Source organism: Channa argus, chromosome 6 (assembly GCF_033026475.1).
Source record: "Channa argus isolate prfri chromosome 6, Channa argus male v1.0, whole genome shotgun sequence".
NCBI lineage: Eukaryota > Metazoa > Chordata > Actinopteri > Anabantiformes > Channidae > Channa > Channa argus.
In genome coordinates, this window is record NC_090202.1 from 11,124,025 (window position 1) to 11,151,107 (window position 27,083).

General features: G+C 37.7%; 1 protein-coding gene across 4 annotated transcripts in view; it reads left to right on the forward strand.

Moving 5' to 3' along the window:
• Positions 1-27,083, forward strand: part of grik4 (glutamate receptor, ionotropic, kainate 4) — a 262,717-nt gene that overhangs the window by 61,430 nt on the left and 174,204 nt on the right. For 3 of the 4 annotated variants that reach the window (XM_067508672.1, XM_067508671.1, XM_067508669.1), the window contains exon 2: positions 9,542-9,733. The exons of the other annotated variant lie outside the window; for it this stretch is intronic. The gene's annotated coding sequence lies outside the window, so the exon portion shown is untranslated. The remainder of the gene's footprint in view (positions 1-9,541; positions 9,734-27,083) is intronic. 4 annotated transcript variants of the gene reach the window in all.

Consider the following 27,083-nt stretch of genomic DNA (forward strand, 5'->3'; position numbering starts at 1 on the left):
GTTCAAAGCTCTGGCTCTTGCTTACAGGGTGGTTAACTCAACAGCTCCCACTTACCTCAACTCACTCATTCAAGTCTACAGTCCTTCCTGCCCGCTGCAGTCTGCCAACGAACCACGTGTGGTGGTCCCAGCACCGCACAGAAGACACCGAGCAAAACTCTTCACCGCAATGATCCCACGATGGTGGAACGAGCACGCTCAGCGAACTCACTCCCAATATTTAAAAAACTGCTGAAAACAGAACTCTTCCTCATCTTCCTATGCACCTAAATCTATAAAAACAAATGCACTTGCATCTCGTGAACTGTGAACACTTTTCTGATAGGACTTTGCTTTGATGTTTTCTCCTTAACTTGCCTTTTTCCTTGGCTTGTACCTCACTTTTAAGTCGCTTTGGATAAAAGCGTCTGCTAAATGACTAAATAATAATAATGTAAAATGTACTTAAGAGCGACATGCATAGAGAAACAAGCCCCTTTTTTCTACTTTACATCAAATAAAAAGATCTCAAGGTCACATGTGGATCAAAAGAGCCTGAAGTATATATCAAACAGATTCTCTGTCACTAATGAACAAATGACCAATGGATCAAAGGCGTGGATATGAGATGAGATCAATGAAACAAAACAACAGATGCATAATTGCACTTAAAAACACATTTTCATTAACACATCTCATCAATGCTATTGATTTTAAGTTAGGATTAGACTATAAAGTCTAAGCCTGCAGGTTTAAATCATAATTAAGATGATGGTTTGTGGTGGTAAGAAGACAATTTTACCAAAAAGATAAGGTTCATGAAATTTTAATAATGTGAGTAGATCAAGTATTGTGCCCTAAAGCAGCTATTATATTGTCTTTCATCTTGGCGATCATTGATTTCTCTGCAATGCAAAGAAAATAGAGGAAACGTTGGATTCAACACTTTAAATGCCAAAGTTGTTTTTGTTCGAAATGCAAATATTTTTTTCCACTATGGTGTTTTTCCATTTTATTGGTGTGACTGCAGTAATTATAGATGAAATAGGCTGTGTCTACTTTTGGCACCATGCAACTAAAATCTTAAATAACTAACAAACTGATGAATTGGTGTATACACAATTATAGTTGAAACCTAGTTAAACTTTAAAACACAATACATTTACTATCGCAATTGCTTATAAACACCCATTAATCCGTAAATTACACATTTAGGTATGAAATAAAATGTTTATACCATTTTTACTGTTTCTGGGCTGAGGGCATTCAGACACTGCTTTTGTCCTTGAGCTGCCATATACAATGCGTATGGTGCATTGATGATTGTGTTGATTTGATTTATGTTACACCCAATCCCATGCAAGGGCCTTTTTGACATTATAACATTTTATGTGTACATAAATTAAACTCTTAAACTATTCACTCCAGCCACGGGCCCTCACTTGCATGCGTCTCTCAAGGCTCCTCCTCAATGTCAGCTCAACTTCATGGTCAAGCATCTCGTTTTCCAGACATTAGGGTGGTGTTGTCTGTGTGTGTCAGGCTGCAATAGGCAAACAGGTTGAGAAGGAAACAGACTGCAAAACAAAACTAAAAGCACCTGGAGACTTTAATAAGAGACTCGGATCAATAGCGGGGATGGATACTTTATGAAGTGCTGAGGGCATGCAGCTCATAATAATCAGTGTGTAAATTAGCTTATGGCATGCAAAGACACTAATGACTGCTTATGAAAGAAGAGATAAGGCTCGGATGAAAGGAGGAAGAAGATAATGCAATATCTTCAGCATAACAGTTGAAATTAACTTCAGTAAGTAAAATCTCTCTATCATCAATGCATATTTGACTATAAATAAATCGTTTTTTAATATTGTAAAGGTGATAGCCATCATTTTACCTCATTTCCAGAATGTCCATAGTAAGGAACTCAACACTTTTGACTTGTGTCACTTGTTGCAAACACTGAAAAAACAAACCAATACTTCAAATAGACCACTAAATGGAAAAAAAAGATACCTTGTGTGTCGTGGATGTCGAGGTACATAACGTGTTGAAATTTGGTAATAAAACCATGACAACTCTTTGGTTCATACGTGTTGACCTGGTGTGACATGCTGATGATTAAAGTCCTGTAATGCTGCAAAACTCTTAGCTTGGAAGACTCCAGAAATACAGTATATACTGATAAACCACAATATTAATACTTATGGTGTTAATAACGCATGAATAATAAGGGTCAGCATGGGCATTCGAGTAGTCTGCTGCTAAACACCCCCACAGCCCCCTAAGTGATAAAAGTACAAAAGCGCTCCACTTAGCATTAATAATGCCAAAAATGTACTTAATTAAATTAAAAATAATAACATTTTATTAATACATTAAAATTATTAAATTAAATTAATAAAAAATATAGTTGGTAAAGGATAAGCTGATTTTAACCATTTTATGTGCTGAGAGGAGGCTAACCCATAATGATACATCCAAATGTATATTAATAATATAAACCATTTATTCTTTTTGTAATAAAACCATCAGGCAGCGTTACTGTTGTAGTTGATCGGTGTATGTGTGTTTTGCATATAAAGGACAGCTACGACAGTTGCAACCAAACCATACTGTACCGACATGAAATATTAAAGAATACGCTCTTGATTTTCATTGTTTATTACTTTACACATGAGTAAAAGTCTTGTCAAGTATTGTCATCAGCAGGATTTCCTGCCAAAATGCTTTCCTCCGCAGGTAATGCTGAATGCTGTCTGGTTTCATGCTGTCTGTGGTAAATTATGCATATACCTGCGTACCCTCAGGGAAGAATATTGTACTCCAGGTAATACATATTATATGAGCATAAACAGCTGTAGGATACATGAACACCTGGCAACCTTAGGTAACCCAACAGGATTGAAAGTCATGTTGCTTTCGTAATTCTGGCCACCCAGGGGATAGAGGCAAGGACATGCCAGCAGTGTGGAGGCATGCCCTCGCTATTCCTCAGTACCACTTGCAAGCTGCCTGGATCTAATAAGTCTCTCTGAAATCCTTCCCTGCTGGCAGGACAAAACACCTTAGGCCTAACTCATCAGTTTCTTGAATGTCCCCAGCATTGCATCAGAGCTTTGTAAGGAACCTGCTAACTCACCTTTAGCTTTGTCACATCTGGATGTACTTTCAGGGCACCCCATTAGCTGCTACTTGTCCATGCTGTTACATGATTCATCCTGCTTTACTATTTATTTTTATCTCTTGAATGTTGTCAAGTTCAAGGTCAATATTATCTCCTCAAGTCTCACCTTAGGGTCACAGGGAGGCAATGGGACAGCTCTGTTGACCATGAGAAAGAGAGTTAGTGAAAAAGTGTGTGTGAGTGTGTGTGCGTGCAGCTGCTCGTTGGTGTGTCTAGTGCAGAACTGATTTAAGGCCCCAGGCCACAGGAAGAAGGCTGCTCTACACTCCAGGCACGTTCCTGAAACCAGCAGCAGAGGAAGCACTATTGCCATTCAGCAGCGTCGACTGCAGACACCTAAATGAGTCTGTTCTGTCCTGCAATGCCTAACGTGGCAGTCCGCCACTTACTCAGCTTCTCTAGCTAATATACCCTAACCCCCTCCTGCTGCTACTCTTCCATTCTCTCTTCCACTTCATCCCTTTCTTTCGCCACCTCGTTCATTCAATCATGCTCTACACCTTTAATCTTGCTGTCTTCCTCTATCCCACACTCATGCATTCCTTGTCTGTCTGTGCATTTTATCTTTCTGTCATCTTTTCTTTACCTTCATAATCCATCATATACTGTACAGCCGCTACTCTCATAGATACAATCTATTGCAAGGTCCAAGACCTGACCTCTTATTGTCAGAAACCATGACAAGGCCTGCAGATATGCAGCTAGCCACAGTTCCATTTTACTGTAACTACAAGCATGAACCAAAGAAGCATAGCTTAGAAGCTGTTCAAGGTTTATTGGTGTTTTTCAACATGGTTAAAAAACCAAGAGTGTGTAGCTATCCATGTACCAGGTTCTCTTCTAATCAAGACCAGGTCTTTTTTTCTGAAAAGGGTTCTAATATATTCATGAGGAAATGTCTTGTTAGTTCTGCTGTGAGCTCAATGAAATCGTGACTCTCATCACATCACTGTGACTTGACAGTGTAGTGCGATCTTGCCTGTCATGGTTTGTGGTTAAGTTACAGAAGGACATAAACCATAAAATTAATTAATTGAAGTGTATTAAATCAAAATGTAGCACACAGAGCATGTGTGGTACCATAACTGATCATGAAAATCACACAAATTATTTTGCAGTGTAACCCAATTTATTTTAGACCATTTAAAGATGCTTCCATTTTTAGTTTTCCTGTCACCCACTATCCATTTGTATTCTGTTGCCCTTTTATAGCTTTTCCTTTTATTACCTTTCCGTGATCTTACTTTTTTTTACTCTCTGCATCTTTTCTGTGTCTTGCAGTGTGGGTGTGACAATTGTTTGTGCTGGATTCGAACAAAAAAACTGTCAAAATTGTCAGTGCAAGTTTCAATAAAGGATGTTACAGCTAAATTAATGAAGTCATTATTTAAACCTGTATACTTTGTTTAATAAAGCATTTTATATGTACAAATCCCTCTATTGTTTGGCGGAAAAACAATGTTGAGAATTGGTTTCTTTGTGCCTGTATATTTGTGGTGTCAGTGTACACAACTTTTCACCTAATGTCCCTTTGCTACCTGGGGGTTGATAAAGGAGGAGCGGGGTGGCTTAGTATCAGGGACGGTGTGATGACAGCTCGTGAATTCTAAACGCTTTATCAGTCCACTGCAGCCTGCCTGGGCAGCTCACTGCTGCCTCTCATCTCTCCTATTTGCTGCATTGAATATGGCTCTCCAATTGGGGTCATGGCACAGACTGATAGGAAGCTATATTCCTTCATAACTAAAGTCAAAGCTACAGAGTTCAGCATTAAGAACTGGAGCAGAGGGAAGGCAGGTCTGAACACAAGCTGACTGACAGACCAAGACACTCGTAGATATAAACATTAGAAAACAAGAAATGTACTAGGGAGATGCATAGTTTACAGTTTTTCTTTCCTTTTAAGACAGTCTGCAATGTTGATTTTGGACTAGTGCTGTCTAGTGGATAATGCTCTCTCCCATATAAGCTTGAACTTCATTGAAAAGGAAATAAATAGAAGATTAACAAAATAAATAGAAGATTAACAATCCACTTTGTTTTGGCTTAAGTTTCAGCTGAAGTCGTGTTTTTATTCTTAATGTGAGAAAATGTTTATCTCTAACCGATGAAGAAATCTCACCTTAGAATATAAAAAAGACAGAAAAAGCAGCAAATTTTCAGTGAGACGACACTGTGAATGATTATCAATATAATTGCAAAATAATTTTTTGTTGACTGACAGATTGTCTAATTGTTTCAGCATGAAAACAATATACTGTTGTGTCTCTGGGGGTAAGAAGGAAAGCAAATACAAACAAAAATACATCACAAAGGCTTTTCTTCTTAAATATTCATTTATTTTAATAACCACTAGATTAATAAGTGGTGTGAACTCATGGTGCATTTAGTTTCTATTAAATGTCTGATCCACTTTATATCAACAATAAGAAGTCAAATGTGACGTGGTAAAGAGTGCCCAATTATAGAACGTTAAATAGCAACATATCTGTGATGCTGCTTATTATCTTTGCACATTATCACAATAAATCAGCATTTGCTGTTAATACAACTTTTGGCAGTTCTGTGGTTAATAAGACACAATGCCCAAACGTTGACCATCTCAACTTTATGTGAAGCTGTCACATGCAATATATTTAGAACCCGAGAAGACATTTAAAGCTTCTACTGCATGAGCAAGTCATAAAATCTTCCAGATTTTCACTTGTAGTTGCAGTAAGGGCAAATATATTTCCTGCTTATTTCCTTCTGAAAATGGTGGGTTGTTATACTGCACTATAAAGAGCAGATAAATCAAAAACTTCTGAACCCATCACCTTAGGTGCAGCAGCTGTGTTGCTTGTTCTCCTGTTTGTTGCTTTTCCAGATTACCTATAGGGATTGATGACCATGCCAAAGCTGAAACGGTAAAATCCATAACGCTTGCCTGCCCTTTCCATACTACATTGATTTCATGGTAAAATATCAATCTGCATACGCCATGTACTGTTGCAGCACTCACAATACTCAAACACATGTATTAGAAGTAAATCTACAGCATAGGAGAGCGTTTTATCAAGTTGCTAAAGTTGAAGTTCAGACCTTTATACTTCATTTTCTATTTTGCATAGGCAAAACTCAGGAGAAAACCCAAAGGAAAAATCCAATCCAATCACTGTTGGCTTTAATTCATGAGGTAAAAGCAAAATGTATAAGTACACTTTTGTTTGCATAAACATATGGCTACACATACAGTATAAGCACAAAACACACACGGAAGCTCATTAACCTACTACATAATTGTCAGCTATAAACAAACAGGAGGAATAACAGCTTAATGTGTTTAACTATTTATCAGGAAATGATTTTAATTAACCAGATAAAGCATATTGATAATTAAATCCATATGATTCTTTAAACATTTCCTAGATCCTTAATACTTTTCTTTTTTCTGTTTCCATTAACAACTCTATGTAAGTTGAAATGTTGCAGATGTGTTACACGCCTGGGCTATGATCAGTTGGTTGATCCAGCATGAATTTGGAAACCTTCTATTTTCAAAACAAATTGATTGCAAAAAAGGTGAGGAGGTTAAATATGGCCTTTCTACTTTCATACACACAGTATTCAGAAAAAGAAGCCTGTCTGGTCCTGTTAACAAGCAGTACCATCAGGAATCAGAAATCGAGGTGCAAGTTTTTCTACAGTTTGGTGTAAATGAGCTATATGTCTCTGCAAGTGTTGCATGTATTTATGAAGACTACAGCCTTTTTTGGGTCCTAATTCCCCCCTTCAATGTGGACTGAATACTGTAGTTTCTGTCCTATTCTGTCCTATTAAATAATGAATGCAATTAAATAACTAACCATAATTAAATAACCATATTGTTTTCCCCTGCATGTGGATTGGACAACTATACAATAAATAACTGTTGTGGATATTAAATTAAATGATAATCATTCCCACAAATATTATTTGTTGTTGATTCTTAAGCTGGAATAATATCCATACTTGCAAACCCAAAACAATATACATTATAAAAACCAGCCTCACTAGTTATTTGTTTTTATCTGAAATAGATGTAACTGATACATTGCAGAACAATATATTTGATGTGTTGAGGCTATACATCTGAATACATTTATTCAAACTAAGTAACAACAAACAAATTTATATCCTGACAGAGTAAAACAAATATGTTGAATTGATTCATTACTGTAGGGCAGCATGGTGGTGTTCTCACCATGCTTCGATGTGTTTCCCCCAGGTACTCAAGGTTTCCTCTCATAGTCCAAGTAAATTGCGGGATTGTGAATTGTGAGTCTGAATGGTTGTTTGTGTATGTCTCACTAGTATTTGCCCTAAGATAGATTGGCAACTTGTCCGGGGTGTACCCCATCTCATGCCCTATAACTGGGCATAGGATAGGGTCCAGCCTACATGGGATAAGTAGTTATAGATGAGGGATGAATGATTCGATACCCCAAATATACTTGAACCTTTAAAGGACTTTAGGACAACACAAAGTTTGGTATGTGGTGCTAGTAATACCTCTGATGGACTTATATAGCGTTTCTCTACCTTATTGGCACTCAAAGCACTTTACCCTGCTCCTCATTAACCCGTTCACACTTACAACCACACACACACACACACACACACACACACACACACACACACACACACACACACACACACACACAAAGACGGGGGAGCTGCTAAACAGCTAGCCTGGACTCACACAGAGCAAGCTAAGATTGGGTACAGTGTCTTTTTCTTACAGACACTTTGATGTGCAAAATGAGGAGCCAAGACTCAAACCAACAACCCGGAGATTTGTGGACAACTGCTCTACCTCCTGAGCCCCAGTTGCCCCCATTACAATGTAGCAGTTAAGTCTGTTTTACAGTCTGTCAACAGAACCAAATATGATGAGATCAAAACTGCAAAAGACAAACTAGTAGAACTAAACCATTGTTTACTGAAAATATAATAGCATGTGGTTTGGCTCCATGGCTCCAAGTTTGAGACTTGAATAGTGATGAAACTGTGTTTTGTCTGCTGCAGTGATGTTTTGCTTAAGAATTATTCGTTTTGCATTCCCTGAAGTGCACACTTTACTTAATCCATATTGTAGAGGACCTAACTCTACTATTTGATTTATCTGATAACATCCTTCACATTATTCTGATAGGGGAAGTTTTTGTTTGCGAAAAAAAGAAACTAAATCCCGCTGACAAATGGCACAATCTATTGGTTGTGCTTCATTTTCATACCATCTTTTTATATCTATTTTATACATTCCTTCTATTAATCCCTCATCCTTTCATCCTTTTCTCATTCTATTCTTTTGTTGTAGCCACAAAGGACAGTCAGCTGAAATGCATTGACACATGTTTGACTCATGTTTCACTGTCACTCTAAATTAATGTATGAAGGAAGGGGTGTGTAAGTCCATCAAGACTTTGGAATCTTAAAGAGGTCGAGCTAAAATTAACTATTTCTCACAGACCTGTAGAAGTAAAAAACAGAAAGTATCCAATACAGGCACTTTTTGGAATTGTACAGTTTTCAGAACTATTTGAGTATTTGTGTATGTGTATGTGTGTCTGCCTTGTTGTGTGTTTAAACACACATACAGTGTTTATAGTGTATATGTTCTTACAGTGAAATGTCAGGTTCTGGGTCTGCAGTGACACAGAAGGGTGATTTCACTATAGTACTGAGTGAATTAGGTTGATCTCCTGGGAGTAGTTTAATTGTTCTCTGAGTAAGGGCGCCTTTAAACTACAGTGACATGAGATTAATGTTCATCTTGTATGTGACATTTACGTTCTCATTTACCGTGGAAATTGTCTTGCAGTATTGTTAGCTAGGCCTCGTTTTGAATGCTGATGAGATTCAGAAGCTTTTCAAAGCATGCACAAAGACAGTATGAAAAATGTTGCATGTGCTCTTTAAAGACGAAGGGTATCTAGCTGAGTAAGGGACAAACAGCAAAATTGGACTATCAGCAAAAGGGGACCATGAACTTTGAAACTACGGTTTACAGTGCAGATTTCAAAGTTACTGAATGTTGGATAAATGGCTGTCCTCAGCATTAGTATTAGGACTGAGGAAGCTGATACCTGGCTAGAAATATGATTTGTAATACAGTACTTGTTGTGATTTGGTTTTGAAAATCATAGCTCAATACCAGGATTAAAAGCACACAAAAAAATGCCTTTATGCATGTTTTGATTTCCCACAGATTTTATGTTTTTAAATTAATAAACCATGCATAGTGTAAAATTAACTGTGCTCCTAGATAATACTGTCTTTGTCTATACCTCATAAAATTCTGTTCATCCAGTTGTGTATTTTCTTACTGCATCGTTCTTTCTTTTTATCCCACAGAGTGTCTGTTCACAGCAGTGCAGTGTGCAGAACCCAAACTGTGTGTTACATACACATTTGTATGGGAGCCAGGGGCACTACTTTATGTGTATATGAAATGAGGAGAAGCTAAGTGGCTACCACAACCACCCAGATCAGACAGCCCCCTGTGCTGCAAGATGGATTAGAGCCCCACACCTCAGGAGATCAAAGGTAGGAGGAGATGTTTGGTAATCAGACGCCACTCACCTGCCCTGTTCAATGACGGCGTGGATAGAATGAAGGAGATAGAGAGGAAAATAACGAATGACAATGAGTTTAGGATCCTTATGCTCTTTGCATGCTATAAGGCTTGTCTATTGAGCTTGTGTACAAATGACCAATAGATTCTATTGAAAAGTTGCTAGATTCTAAAGTTAATTCACATTAAAAGCCACTCTTAAATAAACATGTATGTATATAAGATGTCGCTTGAATTTTGAGTTGTAACCTATTGGTACCAAACTTTAAGAGAAACATTATAGCGTGCCGAAAAATAGCAATGCAATAGACCCCTTGTTTCAAACACACAGACTGTAATTAAGTGTTGTTCAAACTAAAGCACCTTAGGACAAAATGTCTCACCCAAATAAGAATCAGACACAAAGGAGTGGCATGACTGAGACAAAGCAGAGTCATCATACTGTATGAGCAGGAAGAGAAAATGTTTTTGACAATGTTGTACTTTAAAGTGTGAAAAAACTTTTCTTCTAACACCACTTAAGGGTTAGAATGGAAAATAGCACTCTACAACATCTGTGGTAAATATCATGACAGACTTCTGCATCATCACCTCCGGTCCCAAATTTGGCAGGGATTGTAAACAGTGAGTTGGCAAAACAACAGAATGAGGGAAAACACATACTTCCCCTTCCGATTAGTGTGATGTATCGCTCTCTCCATTTATAAATAATAGCAGTGTTGAAGGTAATAAATCCAGACAAGTTCTCTTCAAGCTGGTACAAGAAAAATAAGCATGTAAAAAAATGTATTCCCTTTGACAGCACACTGATTATACCCTTAACAATTGCTTCTATAGAAACATTTTCCTGTAAGCTTCTCAAAAAGTACTTGCTGGTACCATAAAAAAACCCTTGCAGATGAAAATGCCAAATTAGGTCTACGTCCCTACCTTGAACGAAGAAAAAATGGCAAAACAGACAAAAAGCTCAAGTTAGCCTGACAGTCATATTCTCACTTTTGCTTTGTGGAAAAGGACTTTTTCTTGATCGCTAATTGTTTTTACAGCACTTACTTGCGACAACAAAAGCTGCTTATTGGACTATAATTCAGCATTATTTGCACGAAAGAGGGTTATTTTAACAAGATTTGGTAGATGTTTGTCCTATGTAAAATGCAGCCATGAGAAAAATGAATTATATTTTCTTACCTGCTCCCTTTTTTGTGTGGTCTCAACAAGCCTGGGGAATGAACTTTTACCCTCAACTACCTACTTTCAATTTTTAAAGAACATCTGAATCTGAATCTTTATAAATGAGAACAGGCTGTCATTTTGTTTGTATTTGTATTTCTTGAGGGGAAAGTGTATATGTGTGTGTGTGCATGTGTGTGTGCGGTAGGCATGTGGTTGGGTGTAGCTCAGTCCGGTCCAGAGATAGCCACCAAGAAAACAAAGTGTCCTGGCTTTCTGTTTACATTTGAGTACCAAATGGCAGAAAAGTGTTTTTTAAGTTTAGACCTTTTACCATTTACATTTTGACAACGTAGAAATATAGAAATTTGCAACATGCTGTGGCATTCTATCTGTTTTTCTACTCAGGGCCACCTCTTTGCTTTCCCAATGACCTCCACACATGTATTTGATCAGTTCATGAAAGCTGCAGAAATTGTGTATTTTTAGATAAAGGTGCCAGACTGGAACCAAAGACTAAAAACTGAGTTGTCAAGAGTTGTTTTCATCTAATGTTTTTTTATTTAGAGGACAGGATATATTATCATCTGGAGGCTTTTCTCCAACTGTCACCTGCTGTGCTCTGTTGAGACAACAAACAGAAAGTGTCACAGTAAGCTTTAGGTAAATACTAAGAATATTGAATTGTCCAAACCCTCAACAACCAACTCAGCATATTTAGCAGCAGCAGCATCAGCATAACTGTTTATTAGACAAAAATAGTTGTGTGTTTATATATAGAGGTGCAAGAAAAAGTAATTGCTCTATTTGCAGTTTTCTGTATAAACTAGTTATGAAATATCAATCGATCTTCACTAAAGTCACAAATAAACACAATATTTCTTTGCTGGTAAAACACAAACACTTGTAATCTTTTACGTATGTCTTTACTGAACACACCCATTAAACATACAAAGTTATGGTGGAAAAAGATGGAGAAAAAAATATCAACTATCAATCAATCAAATGATAACGAAGGTTTGCTTTAGATATACCTTGACTTGTATAAACACTCAAACAGCGTCGGTGTGCTATTCATGAGCAACATCAGCTGATGTGAGTCATGCCTCACAAGGAACAGCTCTTAGAAGACCTATGATCAAGAGTTGCTGATTTGCATGTTGCTAGAAAGGGTTACATCAGTCCACAATTTAACATATTGTTTCTACATACAGACAATTTGGTACTTTGGGTACACTATGGCAGTGGGCACCCGGCCAAGATCACTCCAAAGGGACAATGCAGAATACTCAATGAGGTAAAAAAGGACCCTAGAGTTACAGCTAAAGACTTAAAGGATTCATTGGGGCAGGGTAGCATATAATGTCAGTGTGACTGTCAGCAAGCTCAGGCCCAGAGGTAGCTGGGTGATGCAGCAGGACAATGGCCTAAGCAGAGCCCAGATCTCAACCCAATGACATCAATGGATGTGTTCAGTAAAGACATGAAATAATATGACAGTTTATGTCTTAACAGCTTAGAAATATTGTGTTTGTTAACATTTGTGACCTAGGTGGAGTAAGGAGAAAGGAGACGGCGATAGGAGGTTTTAATATTAAGAGGGTTTATTATAGGGAACTGTAGGGTTGAACACAACTGAAAATCACTCCACAATGAGGACAGGACAACATGCTCAGTAAAGGTAACAATTAAGTAAACATGGCAAAACATAACATCAACTTAAATATGAAGAAGAGGGAAGATAAACTGCATTGTAACAGTGAAGGGAACCTGGCTATCTACATCTATCTATTTTCTCTCTCTATCTCTCTGTCACACACACACACACGCCCAACCAAGAAAGTAAAAATAAGTATTTAACCTATGTCATATTAAAAACTCTTAAATGTGCCAGTGACAGAAAACCCCAATTCAGATTCATATGCAGGATAAGATTTTTATATTTGTAAGATTTACGAAGTGACCGCATTATTCCACAGGCAGCTCCAGTATGTTGTAAAAAAAAACGCCAGAACACACAGTATGCTGTAAAGAAACTGAACGTCTCTGAGGCACCAGTGACCTGTGAAATGTACTACTAACAGAATTTACCCAATTTACTGACTTTAGCTCAAAGAAAGGGCTATAAGGTGATAGTTTCAATTTCATTGCCCACATGTGCAATCCTGCATGAGATGCAAGTATTGGATATCGCTTTGGTGCAGATGGCGTATTATTGCCCCTCAGCGTGTGTCATCCACAGCATTCAATATTGCCACTGGGCAAATCCTTCTGCTCAGCCATACTGCTATGAGCATAATGCCCATTAAAATAATTTTTGCTGCACTTTGTTTACTGCATCATTGATGCTCTCATCACTGCCTGTAAAAAGAAATGTCTTTATCTCTGAAAATTCTTGATTTCCCTGTTGATGAACTTAATTCTAAAAAAGTTTTGCATGCTTTGCCATGTGCGTTTGTGTACATCAGTAGTTTCAGGTGTTTGAGTGTATGCATGTGTTAAACGATTAAATGTTTGCATTTGTGTGCCGGCCGAATCCACAAGTCTGCCTCTGTCTGCTCCTGTCTGTGTTGCCGACGGGCCACCTGCCTCCTTCCCTGACTGCTCCTGAGAAGTAGAGATAAGGCCCACTGATGTTTGTCTGCTCCCCAGCAGATTACTGAAGCAAACAGGTACAGTACAAGTGGTCTGGCAGACATCTACAGTACAGTGGAGCCCAAAAGAGAAGTTACTTGGGATACCTAAGCTGACCACAGCACCAGTCCACCTTGAAAGCCTTCTGGCTCGTTTATATGTGCTGTTGTTGGTGCTCGGCTAATTACTGTTAAAAAGGATGCATGTTAGTCACTGTTGGAATCTGAAATGTCTACGAATTAGAAACTGTAAACAATTACGAATAATCAAACAATGTCAGTTATCACCAGCAAAAGAGACATTCTGTAAACATTTTTAAAATAAAAAAACAAAACAAAACAACTTGCTGATTACATAAAAACTTGATTGTATTTATGTCTTATTTTTTTCAAATTAGTAGTTATAGTAATTTTAGAAGAACCAATTAAAATATCAATTTTATAATAAAGCATCTTTAAAAGAATAAATGTTTGCCAAAATATCTTATTAGGATAAAATATTTTGTAACGAAAGTGCCAAGTAAATCACTGTGACTTGTTGCACTATCAAATCATTACTAACAGTGTGTGCAGTTGTCCTGTGTTGTGTGTTGTGAAAGATGCTGAAACGGGCATCATTTTGTCATTAAAAACATTGGAAGCTTGTCTGTGCTGAAATGTGGCTAATGTAATTTTGAAGTGGTTTCTCACTTCGATTTTGGTAATTGATGGTTATGTTTATGAGTAGACATTTAAAAAGTAAAATGGGTTATTTTATTCATGTCTAGGTGGGCGTTCAATTAGCAGAACTATTCGAACAGTAAGTGAGGGCTTGAAAAAATATATAAATATCACATTTTGTGTGTGTAAGTGCATGTCTGTATACGTGTAAATTGCCAGTCTGTGCACATATTTTGCTATTTGTGCTGTTAACATTAGCATTATTTTGGCACGTGGTCAGTGTGGAACTGACTAATTAGGCCTTTTCTGTTTCTGTGAATAATAGTGTCAAAGGAATCTTGGACTGAAAATTATTGTTCTTCTTACTGATTCCGCTGAGGTCAGGGCAGAAAAAGGAAAGAAAGAAAAACGTTAAATGGGTACTGGGAGTTTTTTTCCTGGGTGAAATCAGGGGTATCATTTGCTTGCTTTTATACCTTGCTTTCTGCTTCTGTACTACACAAGTATGGAGATTTCCTTGTTAAAATGTCCAATTCAAATAACAGCGGTAAAGAGAAGTGGAGAAAAAAAGAGGAGAAAGGTTGATGTACAGCAGCAAAAGGGTCATGAAGAGGGAAGGCAATGCCGAAGAAGAATTAAGGAGGAGTGAGTCAGAGTTTAAAAAGAGAGAATATAAATGGATCACTTGTGTTTCCTCCATAAGTTTTACATTACAGACAAAGCTTTTACTGAGCTTAGTCCCTTTTATCAGACAATATGAGCTTGGGTCACAACAAACCATCTAACTTCAGCTCCCTGTCTGTGTTATTTAAAACTTTATTTTTTATGATCACTGTCTTGTCTTTAGCTCTCTGCATCTCTCTGATGCAGACATATTTTTCCTCTTTGTTCCCGTTGCCTCTATTTGCCTCTGACTCGTGTTTGATCAGAGCTGTTTAAATAGTTCTCTCAATATTTATGTGGCCAATTGTGAAGATGCTGAGTGATTGCGGCCTAACTGGCAGATTGTCAATTGTTCACTGCTCCCCACACCATGTGGTAGACAGGTCCTTCCACATGCCTGACAGCTCTACTGGAAAATGAAATTAGAGGAATGAAGAGATGTACAAGCAGAAGCAAAGGACAAGGGATAATACATGATTCACATGCACTAAGCCTCGGCTGTGTAGCACTTTGAACATACATGGGTGAGAATGCATAGAGGAAATGTAAGGGTTTAGAAAGAGTTAGGAGGCAGACTTTAACAAGTGAATTACAGCTTATGAAGGCAGCTCAAACTGAATTAGACAGTGTAACAGCTACTGAGACTCACTGACTGGCAGATTAGCAGAACGACAAATGATTTATTAAAGACTTGTGAATAACTGTGCCCTTCTGTGTATTTGCATTTAAACGTACAACACCGTGTACATTGAACAATGAACAAAACTTTCACCGGAAACATTTTTTACCTCGTGTTCATGACCACATTTTGCCCAAATGTAGATTTTTGTCTGTGATTGTTACAGTAATTAACAGGGAGCCACCTTAAATTGAATTGAATAACATATGGGCGAATGCTGGGGTGGCTTGTGGCGGTTCTTAGCTCGCAATCAGCGGGAGCATCTGGCAGGTGAATAGCAGTGTAAAGTGACAATTGCAATTAAATGTACAGAGCTAGAAGTATGTTGATGGACAGCTTGTTATAGGGATGAGATAAAATGTGTCAGTGTATTTAACAGATAAATTAATTATAATAGATTTTTTCTATTTTACTGCAGAAGGGATTGTGCAAAAACATCAAGCATGGCAGGTTGCTCTTGGTAAACTATAGTGTGTATAAGCTATAAAAGATATACTTCCACGCATAAATTACTTCTTGTTAAAAAAGACCAAACAGCACTTTTTCAAGATTTCACCTTTGACAGTTGCACTGTGTATCCTGTGCAGCCTGCAAACATGAAGCAGTGATTTTTGTCAGGTTTATTAACTGCTGTTAGGTTTTATCGGGGCCACAGCAGTGCATAATGGGAAAATGCAACCCATGAAACATAATATGTATAAGGTCTTCTTTGTCAGTTTCATCAGTGTTATTTATGAGTTTGGGCTGTAATTTCTGCTATTTGGAAGTATATATACAGCATTTGCAGTGTAAATCTGCTTGCATATTTTACTAAGGTCGCTATTTCTTTTCAGGTATTTTAGTAAGTTAAGCCAATAGCCATATTTAGATTTACTGTGGACAGCTATACTGGACTGCGAAATGCCATTGCATATCTTTAACAGGTACTCTGGTATCAGCAACTGAGCAAAGGACGGAAAAGGTTGAAAAATTTGATTAGAAGAGGTGAAATCAACACAGACTAGAGAGGTGGTTCAGAGAAATAGGAACCTGTTCGAGGATTTACATGATGGACTGAGGTAGGGAGAGAGACATGATACCTGACATATTGGAAAAACTAAAAGAGAATGCAGCAGGCAAAGTCACTGCAGCGTCTCCAGATTTGATCAGCACGTGAATGAAGGGCGGTGGCGGGTAATAAGACTAAATGTGACAGCTGGCTTCAGCGGTGCATGATGAGGGGCGCTACTGTTTCAGTCTCTGTAGACGCTCTCCAATCCCATTTACAAATTGCAAGGACCACCAGTCACAGCCACTGGGTAAGCTGGCTGATGGATGAGGCCACTTTACTTGGCAGATCTAATGATAATGGTGAAGAAGAGGTCAGGGCAGGATTATTACTGTCTGGTGGCAATGGAGACAATGGGGCTGACAGTGCTGTGTCTAGTTGATGAAAACACTCATTTTCACTTTTTCAATTGATTATGCCGATAAGGTTAAAGCTAGTTAGAGGTATTAATAGGTCCAAATAATGGATGCACATCCTAAGATCAGACATATTGTGAAATGTCCAAAGGGTGCAATAAGTGTGACGCAATAATGTCTATTTAACCCTGGGTTAAACTTTTTCAATTTCTATTTGAACTGCTGCCTTGGTAAAGAATACCATCTGTACTTGTCTGTAGTAAAAACATTAGAGTAGGGGTGCGAAATTAGAATATCACTGCATGATATTTAATTGTTTGCCTAAATAACTTATTTTGGAAAAGTACTATTTTTTTCAAGGAGACAACAGTGAACAGGGACTTTCAGTAGGCTCTGCTCCTTGCTGTAAGAAGAATAAAGCACACGCAGAGTAGCCAGGCACAGCTTAGTGCACAGAGCAGTGAGAGGATTTGTCTCTCAGTGTTGCTTTGGCACACTGTGAATACCTCAGACGCATACTTTAAAAGCCTGATCTTAAACAGCTGATTTCTCTGTTATTTTTGGGTATATCAAGGCCCTTAATCTGGTGTAATATGACACAGGAAGTATCTGCTATTCAGTGATGCTGAGTCTGACATGATTGACAATATCTCATTTAAACGTCTCCTTCTAGTTACCCCATTTTAGCACTGTATTATATAGTGTGGAAGGCACATGGTTGGACACTGTGGACGTTGGGGTTATGGAAAGGTGCGTTTTTAGTACAACATATAACAGCTCATTGAACATTTTTTTACTGTAAGAAATTGACTATGTGTTGAAATTACAATTTAAGGGGAAAAAAGGTCCATGAAGACTAGTGCAGGATATGAATAAAAAAAAAAACACTAAGCAGAACTGCAGGTTAAAACATTTGAAATGCATATTAAAAAGTTAGTTACAAAACCATATACTTTGTACCAACACATTTTTAACAAATACATGTACTATTACATCCTTAATCACAGTTTTTTGTATTGAACCGTGTAGCAGCCCACGAGTTGGGATGAAGCGCAGCTCATGCACCATATTTCCATTCTCGTCGGGCTTTTAGTTTTCACTGAGCCATGAACAGCTCTCCCATGACAGCACAGGTAGAGCGCTTCTGCAAATCGCGAAGAGACAATTTCCTGTTGAATAACCCCGGAGTTTGTATGTGAGTGACGGGTCCTTATCAGAGCGCCAGCTGGCTGATCAAAGTTGAAAGGGGGTCAGGCTGAATTAAAGACTGGCTAATTAAAATGTCCTGGGAACATGCCAGCCCTCATTGTATTTATCTCCTCAAGCACAGTTGGAGGGACGAAGTGATAGGTGAGATGTGGGAAAAGGGAGGGAAAAGAATAAAGCTGCTTTTTCCCACGAGTTGAACTTCATCAAATACTGGAGAATAAATGATTAAACACTCTCTCTTCCTCTCTGCATGTTTGAGAAGAATAAGCGATATCTCACCTTAAAAGACCTGCTTGTATATAACTAAGTGGTTTTGGTGGGAGGTTTATGAGAGTATGTTCACCTTAAAACAGATTGCTAGATGGATAGGTCAAGGCCCAAGGCAAAGAAGCAAAGCATGTAATAGGGCATCCATTAAAGGTCTTTTTCTGTTTTCAGCCTGGTCTCACTTGTCTCTATGGCATTGCCTTTTTCAAATCTCTCTTTTTCACAGCCTGTTGAAGGAGAGTTTGTGCATGTGTGTGTGTGTGTGAGGAATTAAGGATGTTTTTGGATGATTTCAATTTCGCCTTTAGAAGCATTCAGATCAGTGCTTTTTTAGAACAAAAGGATGATGATGATGCACTGACACACGCAGTAAATCTGAAAAACATCTAAGCTAAAGACTACTGCTGACTGTAAAAACAAGATATGAACAATATGCTCTGTGGTATACTCTTTTCTTGGAAAGATTCGAAGTCTACCAATGTATTACTGTTTTATTCCAAATGAATATAGTGAGTAGCAGTCATATTTAAAAGACATGGTTTCCATCTTGCAAAGTCCCTAGCTTTGTAAATATAAATCTTCAACTTTGATATCCACTATACTGATCAAGTGTGTTCAGTAAACTGCCATGAAAGGAAAATACAACTTGACAAATTAAATTGAGGTTACCTAATAAACTAAGTGTGTGTGTTCTTTTACACCAGACTTTTTCTTGTGAACGTGTCTGACATTCGCGAGTGAATCAGCCTAATGAGATGCCATGTTGCTTTGTGGAGATGATTGCCTCAGGAAGAGAGGCATTAGATTGATGAGGGCAATCTTTGCCTCTGTCCCTGAGATGCACCAGTCCCTTCAACACCACCACAATCACCACAGTGTTTTAAACAGAGGCAAGTCCGTCCACATGACACAGAAGATTTCCTAGGAGATTTAAATAGGGGTTCTCTTCCCCACCTCAGCTTTATGTGACAAAATCAATTTAAGTATTGTGCTGCTTTCGTAGACTTTCAATTTCTTAATGTCATCAGTCACAGCTTGTCTCTGCAGATACCGATCACCATGGTAACCGGATGTTACTCCAGGCCACTGGGGTGATATCTGATCTTTACTCTCTGATCCCAGTTGTCTAAAATGGATTAAAATGCCCTGCTTCTGAAAACTTTAGATGTGCAATAAAGACGTGTCACACACCAACAATTAAGGTGTGTTTCTCCTATGAAATTTTAATGCTGATTAATCGATAAGTGAGGTTATTGATGCAAAAAGGATGATTGCTGATTGCCCCATTTTGTTATGGTTTGGCCAAATCATTTGAGTGTGATTGCCTCAAAGGAGCATTAGAGACACATTAATCATTACTTGGTTGATCGCCTCTCACTTTAGCAGCGAGGGGAAGCTCCTGGAGGTCAATGCAACACCAGCATAATAGCTCAGAGTGGACAAACCATAAAGCCAGATTACAACAAATGTAACAGCAGTGGTTGTGTGCTGCTCCTAATTACCTAAATGCAGAATCAGTGTGTTCACATTGTGAAATTTCTGATTTTATATTTATATTGCGGTCTTTACATACCCAGATTGAAACGGATTATCCTGCATACTTACCTATCCAGCACTGTGTTTGTTTTGCAATTATTATATTATAGTTATATTAGATAATAAACCATGATGGCATCACCTTGAGGAGTTTGGAGCCGAGCATAACACAAATTGCTAATTTGTTTGATAATGGGGATTGAGAGGGGTGGTACAGTAGCTTTAGGGTACAACCCAAACATGGCAAGAAGGCAAAGCTGCTGCCTCCCTGTCACTTTTTATTTCAAATGACTGATGTGGCATTTTACAAGACCACAGGTGCTGAGGGACAGCTAGTGTGAAGGGTCTACTGTCCTTTTGACTGACCAGTGACAGTGTGTATTTAATGCATATAGTACTGTATCTTTAAACTGTACACTTTGAATTCATCTGGTACAGAAAACTTACTGCTGTCCAGCGCCTATACAGTCAGCCATTATTTGTGACTTAGTCAAGCAGCAGTAAACTGATCTGCCCACAGGTGGGACAGATTGTAGTTGGTTTTTACGTTACCTGTCAGCCTTGCAGGGTTCTACTCTGGCTGTACTTTCAGGCTTAATCAATTGTGTGAAGTGAAGCTGTGAGGAGCTGCCTTTTAGATTTTAAAGTGATGGGATAATAGAGGGAATCAGGGAAGTATTTGAATGGAGGTGTGGCTGAGAGGAGATAATGAATAAAGGGGCAGAGGATAGTGAATAAGGTCGTCTTCTTGATTGAACTTTTGCTAAGCTCCATTTACCAACTGCTGTACTTACTACTAGAAGAGCATAAACAAAGCCATACACATCTGCTACTACCAAAATGACCCAGCCTCTGTAAACCTTATTAAATGGGATGAGTTTTGATAAAATGCCATGGTGCTGCATGACTTCACAAACAGTCATTGTATGCATTAACACATACACTCACTGCCCACTTTATTCGATACACCTTTACAATTTAATGCAATCCAATACAGCAGCTCTGCCATGAATTCTACATTTACAAAGTTAGAATTTCTTGGTGTTTAAGTCCAAACTCCCAGAAAGGCAACAATTCTGCAGTGTGTTTATTTTGAGGTCAAGTGGAGTAGCACTGGAGTGCATTATAACAAGAGGTGGTTCTAATGTTTTTGGCACCTCATTCATTTTTAAATTTATTTTTAAAAATTTTGGATTAACCAGACTTTTTGGACATTATTTTCCCCACACATACAGTATTTTGTACTGGATTACTTGCTGTCTTACACATTAGTGTCTAAGTACACACGACTGTATAGAATCTTACTTAGCAAGAGGATCAAGCTCCAAGCTCCAAGCTCCAAGGCTAAGGCTGACTCACTGATTTGATGCTTTACCTTCTCTCAGGTATCCTTACTCTCACTCTAACACAGTATGTGTTTTGAAACAGTCTTGAGGCAAAAAAAATGTGCCAATTTATCAGCCACAATCTTCTTTCTTCATATCCATATTTGATAAGTGGTGAAGTACCACTTTAATTGTGCCTTAGCTCTCCGGGTTCCAGGTCCATATCTCATACTGATAACAGTTTTTTCTGCTGTTATTCTTTGTCCTAGGACTCATTAAACATCAACCGCATAATAGTGAAAACATCAAGATTAAATTTCAAAGATGGCACACTGGTGCACGTGAGTTAATGTTCTCGCTTCAGCTGATTAGATTAATGCCATGAATCCGGCAGCATCATTGTGTCTGTTATTTGGTTAAAGCATCCTGCTACTAGCCAAGTTTACTGTATGTGTGCCAATAATTAAACAGGTTTTCATCTACAATTGATATCATCAGTTCATCTCAACTTACCCTTAAGTAGTAGGCTGATGCCTACACTAGCAATAAGATATAACAGATTACAATAGTGGTCTGGCAGACATTGGACAAGTCAATGGACAATCATGATCTCAATGGACTTCCATGAAGTTTTGTAGACAATTATGGTCCTCAGAGGATCAATCCTAATGACTTAACTGATTCTTTGACTTTTCAGCTAGCATTATCAGAATGTGTTATATGTTGTTTAGATAAAAAGTACTGGCGCTTTAAGCTTGAGGACACGTCTCTATTTCTGCACAAGTATGACCTAGAACATCATCAAATTTTCACTAAATCTGGGTTTTCACTATGAAAGTCTATCATGGAACTTTAGATATTAGTCACCTTGCCATCCTGTTGAGCATCAAAAGCCCTTTTCATAAGATCTTTAGTAACCTCCTTTGTTTGGCAGCACCTCCTAGACACCTGATTGTCCTGCTATTGATTGAAACACCTGAAAGATTTTTCTTTTCTCTACATGGTGCTAGCTCACCTTGCCTGACCCTACTCGTTCTTGGTCAACGTACTTCATTTTCCACTACCAGTAGAATAGAGAATTCCTTAAAGCAAGCTTTCACTGATATTAAACCTGCTTGTTTTGGGTGTCGTTTGAGTAGTACATGTAAATGCTCATCTGAGGAGTTTTTCAGCTAGAATCAGAGAAATGTTATAATATAGGGGAGTCAGAGGGAAGTTTAAACATTATTGTACATTTACACACTAAACTAAAGCCATAGAATGCAAGTTGAAAATTGGTGAAGTGGCCCTTTAAAGGAATAGTTTAAGATCGTTCAAACTGGTTCAAACTTAACAGAAAGTTGAGTATAATTTCTGCCTCTGACTGTGCCCCTTAACACTTTTCCTGCTCACCACAGTATGCCTTAATGTTCTCTACTGGGATACAGTATCGCTGTGTACTACACTGTTTGAAAAGGGGTCATCAGTATACATCCATGTCTATCAAGATTTCCCATCTGTTACAATGGGCTACACCAATTCTGAATTTATCGAAACTGTGTTTTTAGTCAAATTTCTTTCGTTTCTTTTCACCTTTTCTGTTCTCGGAAACAAGAACAAGTTAATAGATGTATGGGACTTTATTTATCAAAACTACATTTTGTTAGCCACACTTACACAAATATCATCCAAACACAGACTGGGAGTGAGTTGTATCAAATTGTTTCCCAAAACCTCAAATTGCAAAAGTCCTCCAGTTGTTGAATCTGCAAAGTATAAATATGCTTCCAAGGTAACTCCATTACATCTAGTGCCTCCACACAAAATTGTGAAGCAACAGCTAAAGCCTGTCTTCATAACATTTACATGAACTGATGCAGCCCCCACCCCCCAGGCCAATCAACAGCCCTCCCTTCTACCCCCAAATTGCCCCAAGCGTGCACACCAAGAATCACAATCCACAGGAAACACTAGAATACATCATACAGAGAATGAGGTACAGCCTTCCTCCATTGTTCCTGTATTTTCCTTCTTTTGCATCATCTCATAAATTAAGATCCTGATTTAAAGAGATAAATATATTGCGTTAATTTAGCCAACTCACAGGTTAAGCAGAAAGGACATAGAAGGACAAAAAAAAGAAGAAAAAAAAAGAAAAGTTGATTAGATTGATTGGACGTCACTGACCTGTGTGGTATATGCTTAATATACTGAAATTGTTATGTTGATAAATTATACAATTGATAATGACTATTACATGATAACTCATATTGATAAAAATAATAATAATTTATCAAATTGTTGAGGTTTGCATATAAATTAAATTATAAATTGGATCATTTTTCTCAGTAAATAAATAACCATTTTTTTGTCTCCTTTTAGTCTGATTGGTGATTTCATTTCGTTTTATTTAGCTGTAAGATGTGTAAAAATCAAATCGCATGAATCACAAATTCACATTTTAGGCCACATTTATGCAGAAAGGTAAAATTCAAAACTACGATGAAAACACACATTTATTTTATCTTTAATATGATAATATGATCATCTTAGTCTTCACTTTTCATCTACCACCAAATTTCAATGTACCAAATTCTTTGGTAGACCTACATGACTCAATATTCCCTTTAGCTTTAGCTGAAGTTGCTATTAGCAGACATTGGCATGTTAAGATCCGGATGTTAGCCTTGTTGTGTTGATCATGTTTCTGGCGTTAGATGTCTCAAACATGAGTGCAGAGCCTAAATATTGCTTGAGGGAGCTACTGTATGTTTTTCTTTTACTTGTAGCTAGTGTACTAGTGTTTTCGTTGTGTGTTCAGTATGTTTTACAGTAACGATGGTGGGTAAAGGTCTTGCACAATGGATGAACATGGTCTGTGGCACCATTAAGTATTTGACACTTTCTTTAAGCTAAACAAATTGTTGTATAAAGCAGGAAATACCTGCATATTAAATTTTAAACAGAGAGTATAATAGGTGGAAATAGGAAACTATATTTATAAAATTTAAACATTTACCACTTTACCATTTGAAGGAATTAAAAAAAAGTTTTTAGCGAGAGAAAGGTAATAAATACTATAGCATTTCCCAAATTTCTCTGGCTTCTGTAAGCTATATATTATGTACATAATAGACGACAGAAGCTTTTTCACTCCAGCTTTCAAGTTAAACGAGCCAAACCGAGATGCTGTATGTTGACAGTCAGATTAGCGCTGGAGCCCATTTTGTATTTTCTGTTCAGATTTGAGTGTTTTCCAAAGCGAGACAATTCATTTCTTAAAAGTAGTTTTTCATTTCCTTCAGTGCATTTCCTGCCAAACAACACAGACACAATGTCCTTGAGCTCCAAAGTTTCTCAGGTGAACAAAGACAAGTGAGATCTCTCTGATACATTAGCCTTTATATCCCCTCTTCACTCTCTGACTCTCTGATACTTTAGGTCTCTTTTTTGCTTGTGTCTCCTGCACAAACACATGCACACAGTGTTCTGTTTTTAAATTCTAGTGCTATTTATAGAGAATATGTCTTTGAAAGTTTAGCCAGTATGTCAAGCAGGGTTTGAAAATCCCACTGTCACTCTGAGCAAAGTACAGCTCCAGCTCATAACCAACAACACCTTGAGGTCCCAACAGATTATACCTCTGTACATTTTTTTCTAAACACTAGCTCCTAATATCATTCGCATACGGCTGTTGATAATAAAATAATTGTATAATTTTAATCTACCTGGAGGCACAGCATGTTATAAAGTGCTCTTAGCACTTTTTTGCATTGTACTGTGTGTTCAGTATTAGGCTGACTGAATTGACTGAAAACATCACATTTTCACACGCCTCTTGTAGTGTAGATCATTAATGCATTAGGGATTTGACACTCTGACCACCACTGAGTTCATTTGCACAAAGACCTGACCTTAATTCAGACCATTGAGAAGGTTTCTAAGCCTCCATTTGCTTAGTTTTCCAGTTTATTTATCTTAGCATCAGACTTTTGTAAGATTCGCCGAAAGCTCATTTTGTTTTCATCGTAAAATAAAGAGGTAATGAAAACACTTTTGTAAAACAACCAGCACTACTCTGTTCATATTAAGTTTATGGTTGATGTTTTTTCTCATCTCTAAATGATCTTTCATGCGAACATATTGTGGCTACGTTGGTGGTTTAAGTAAAAACACTGCAAAATAACTTTTTATAGTTTTAGAGAGACGCATAATAGCCTTAAAACAGTCTATCTTCATATACTCTATCAAAAGAAATGAGGACTATTTGTCATGCATCTTTACAGAAGAGCAGAAGTGTGCTTCTATAGTGTTATCCTGATTGTGTTGTTTTGGACATCATTTCTATCAGTTATGATAAAATATAACCTATCAAAGTTATTGCAGGGATAACAGGATGTGGTGACACTGCTAGACATGATTTAATTTTGTATTTAACCGGACAGCCAGACAGGCTTTAAACAATTTCCCTGTCCAGTCCCATTATTTTTTTTAATTGAAAAAAAGGGAAAAACAAGTTCAGCAATAACATTCTAAAACTTAGCTATAATGTTTGAGACAGGAGGTAGATGTGTGAAATGAATATAGTTACAAAATTCTATTCATCCCACTGACATGTGTAAAATGTCAGAGGCTGATACCTCAAAAAGAATCTGTCTAAATTCTAATAGGGAGAACCATGATTTTTTTATGTTACATTATAATTTTTGGTAATCTGGACACTTATTGATTGAATTTGAAGTGAAAAGTTCAGAAGCACTTGAGACCCCAATAAATTGTAATGCAAGACGTGTGTGTTTGTGTGTGTGTGTTTGTGTGTGTGTGCACACAGCCACAGTAATTTAATAGATTCAAATTCAAGCAGCTACATTATATATTTGTTTGGCCAGAGTGAAATGTGTTTGAAAGCTGGGATGTTTAAGAACAGTGTGAGTTTTGCCAATGCTGTGGTACATTACTTAAGAAAATAGAGATGACTTCGAGAGTGTTTGGATGCTCGGAGGTGGAGTTCAGCTCTTTTACCCCTGCTTGTAAAAGTAACAAGCATAAAAAATAGTACTTACAGTATAGCCACTCTATGCCACTAAGGGCCTATGTTGCAAAGATATATATAAAATAATATAGCATTACCTCGAAATTACCATTTGAAATGATAATGCACAATTGTTTGTGTTTTATAAGACATAAGGGCAGAAATTCAGAGGAGCAGTGGACTGCTCATTGTTCAAGCCCATTTAACTTTTTAAACAAGCTTAAGATGAAATCCAAAGCCAGGACCGCACAGGGCTAACATTTCACACAGGTACCTTCACACTGTCCCCTCATTTAAAGATCCCCCTCGAGGTAAATGTAAGCCTGCGTGTGGACACCCGCTGAACATTCAACATCAATATGTACAATATTACCTACCTAACACTAAAGTCAGAAGATTATTTTTGATCAGAATATATGCACTGTATAGCATTAGCCTGGACTTTTGTTTGTTTTGTTCCTTGTTTCCTGTCTTGTACTTTTATTTTGTAGCACCTTAGTTCCATTTCCTGTTTGTCATTTTGGTTGCTTTTTTCACTCTTGATAGTTTTCACCTGTTCCCCTGTTTATTTCAACCTAGTTCTCCCCACAGTCTCTGTCAGTTTGTCTTGTTGTCAGTTGTCTTTTATTTATTTCCGTTGTGAGTTTGTGTTACCTATCTCTGTTCAGGCACAAATTTGGTTTTCTGTTGCCTTTGTTAGGTTGTCTTTGGCACTTTGTTTCAGATTTTGATTTTTCCCTATTTTATCCCTGCACTTTCCCCTTC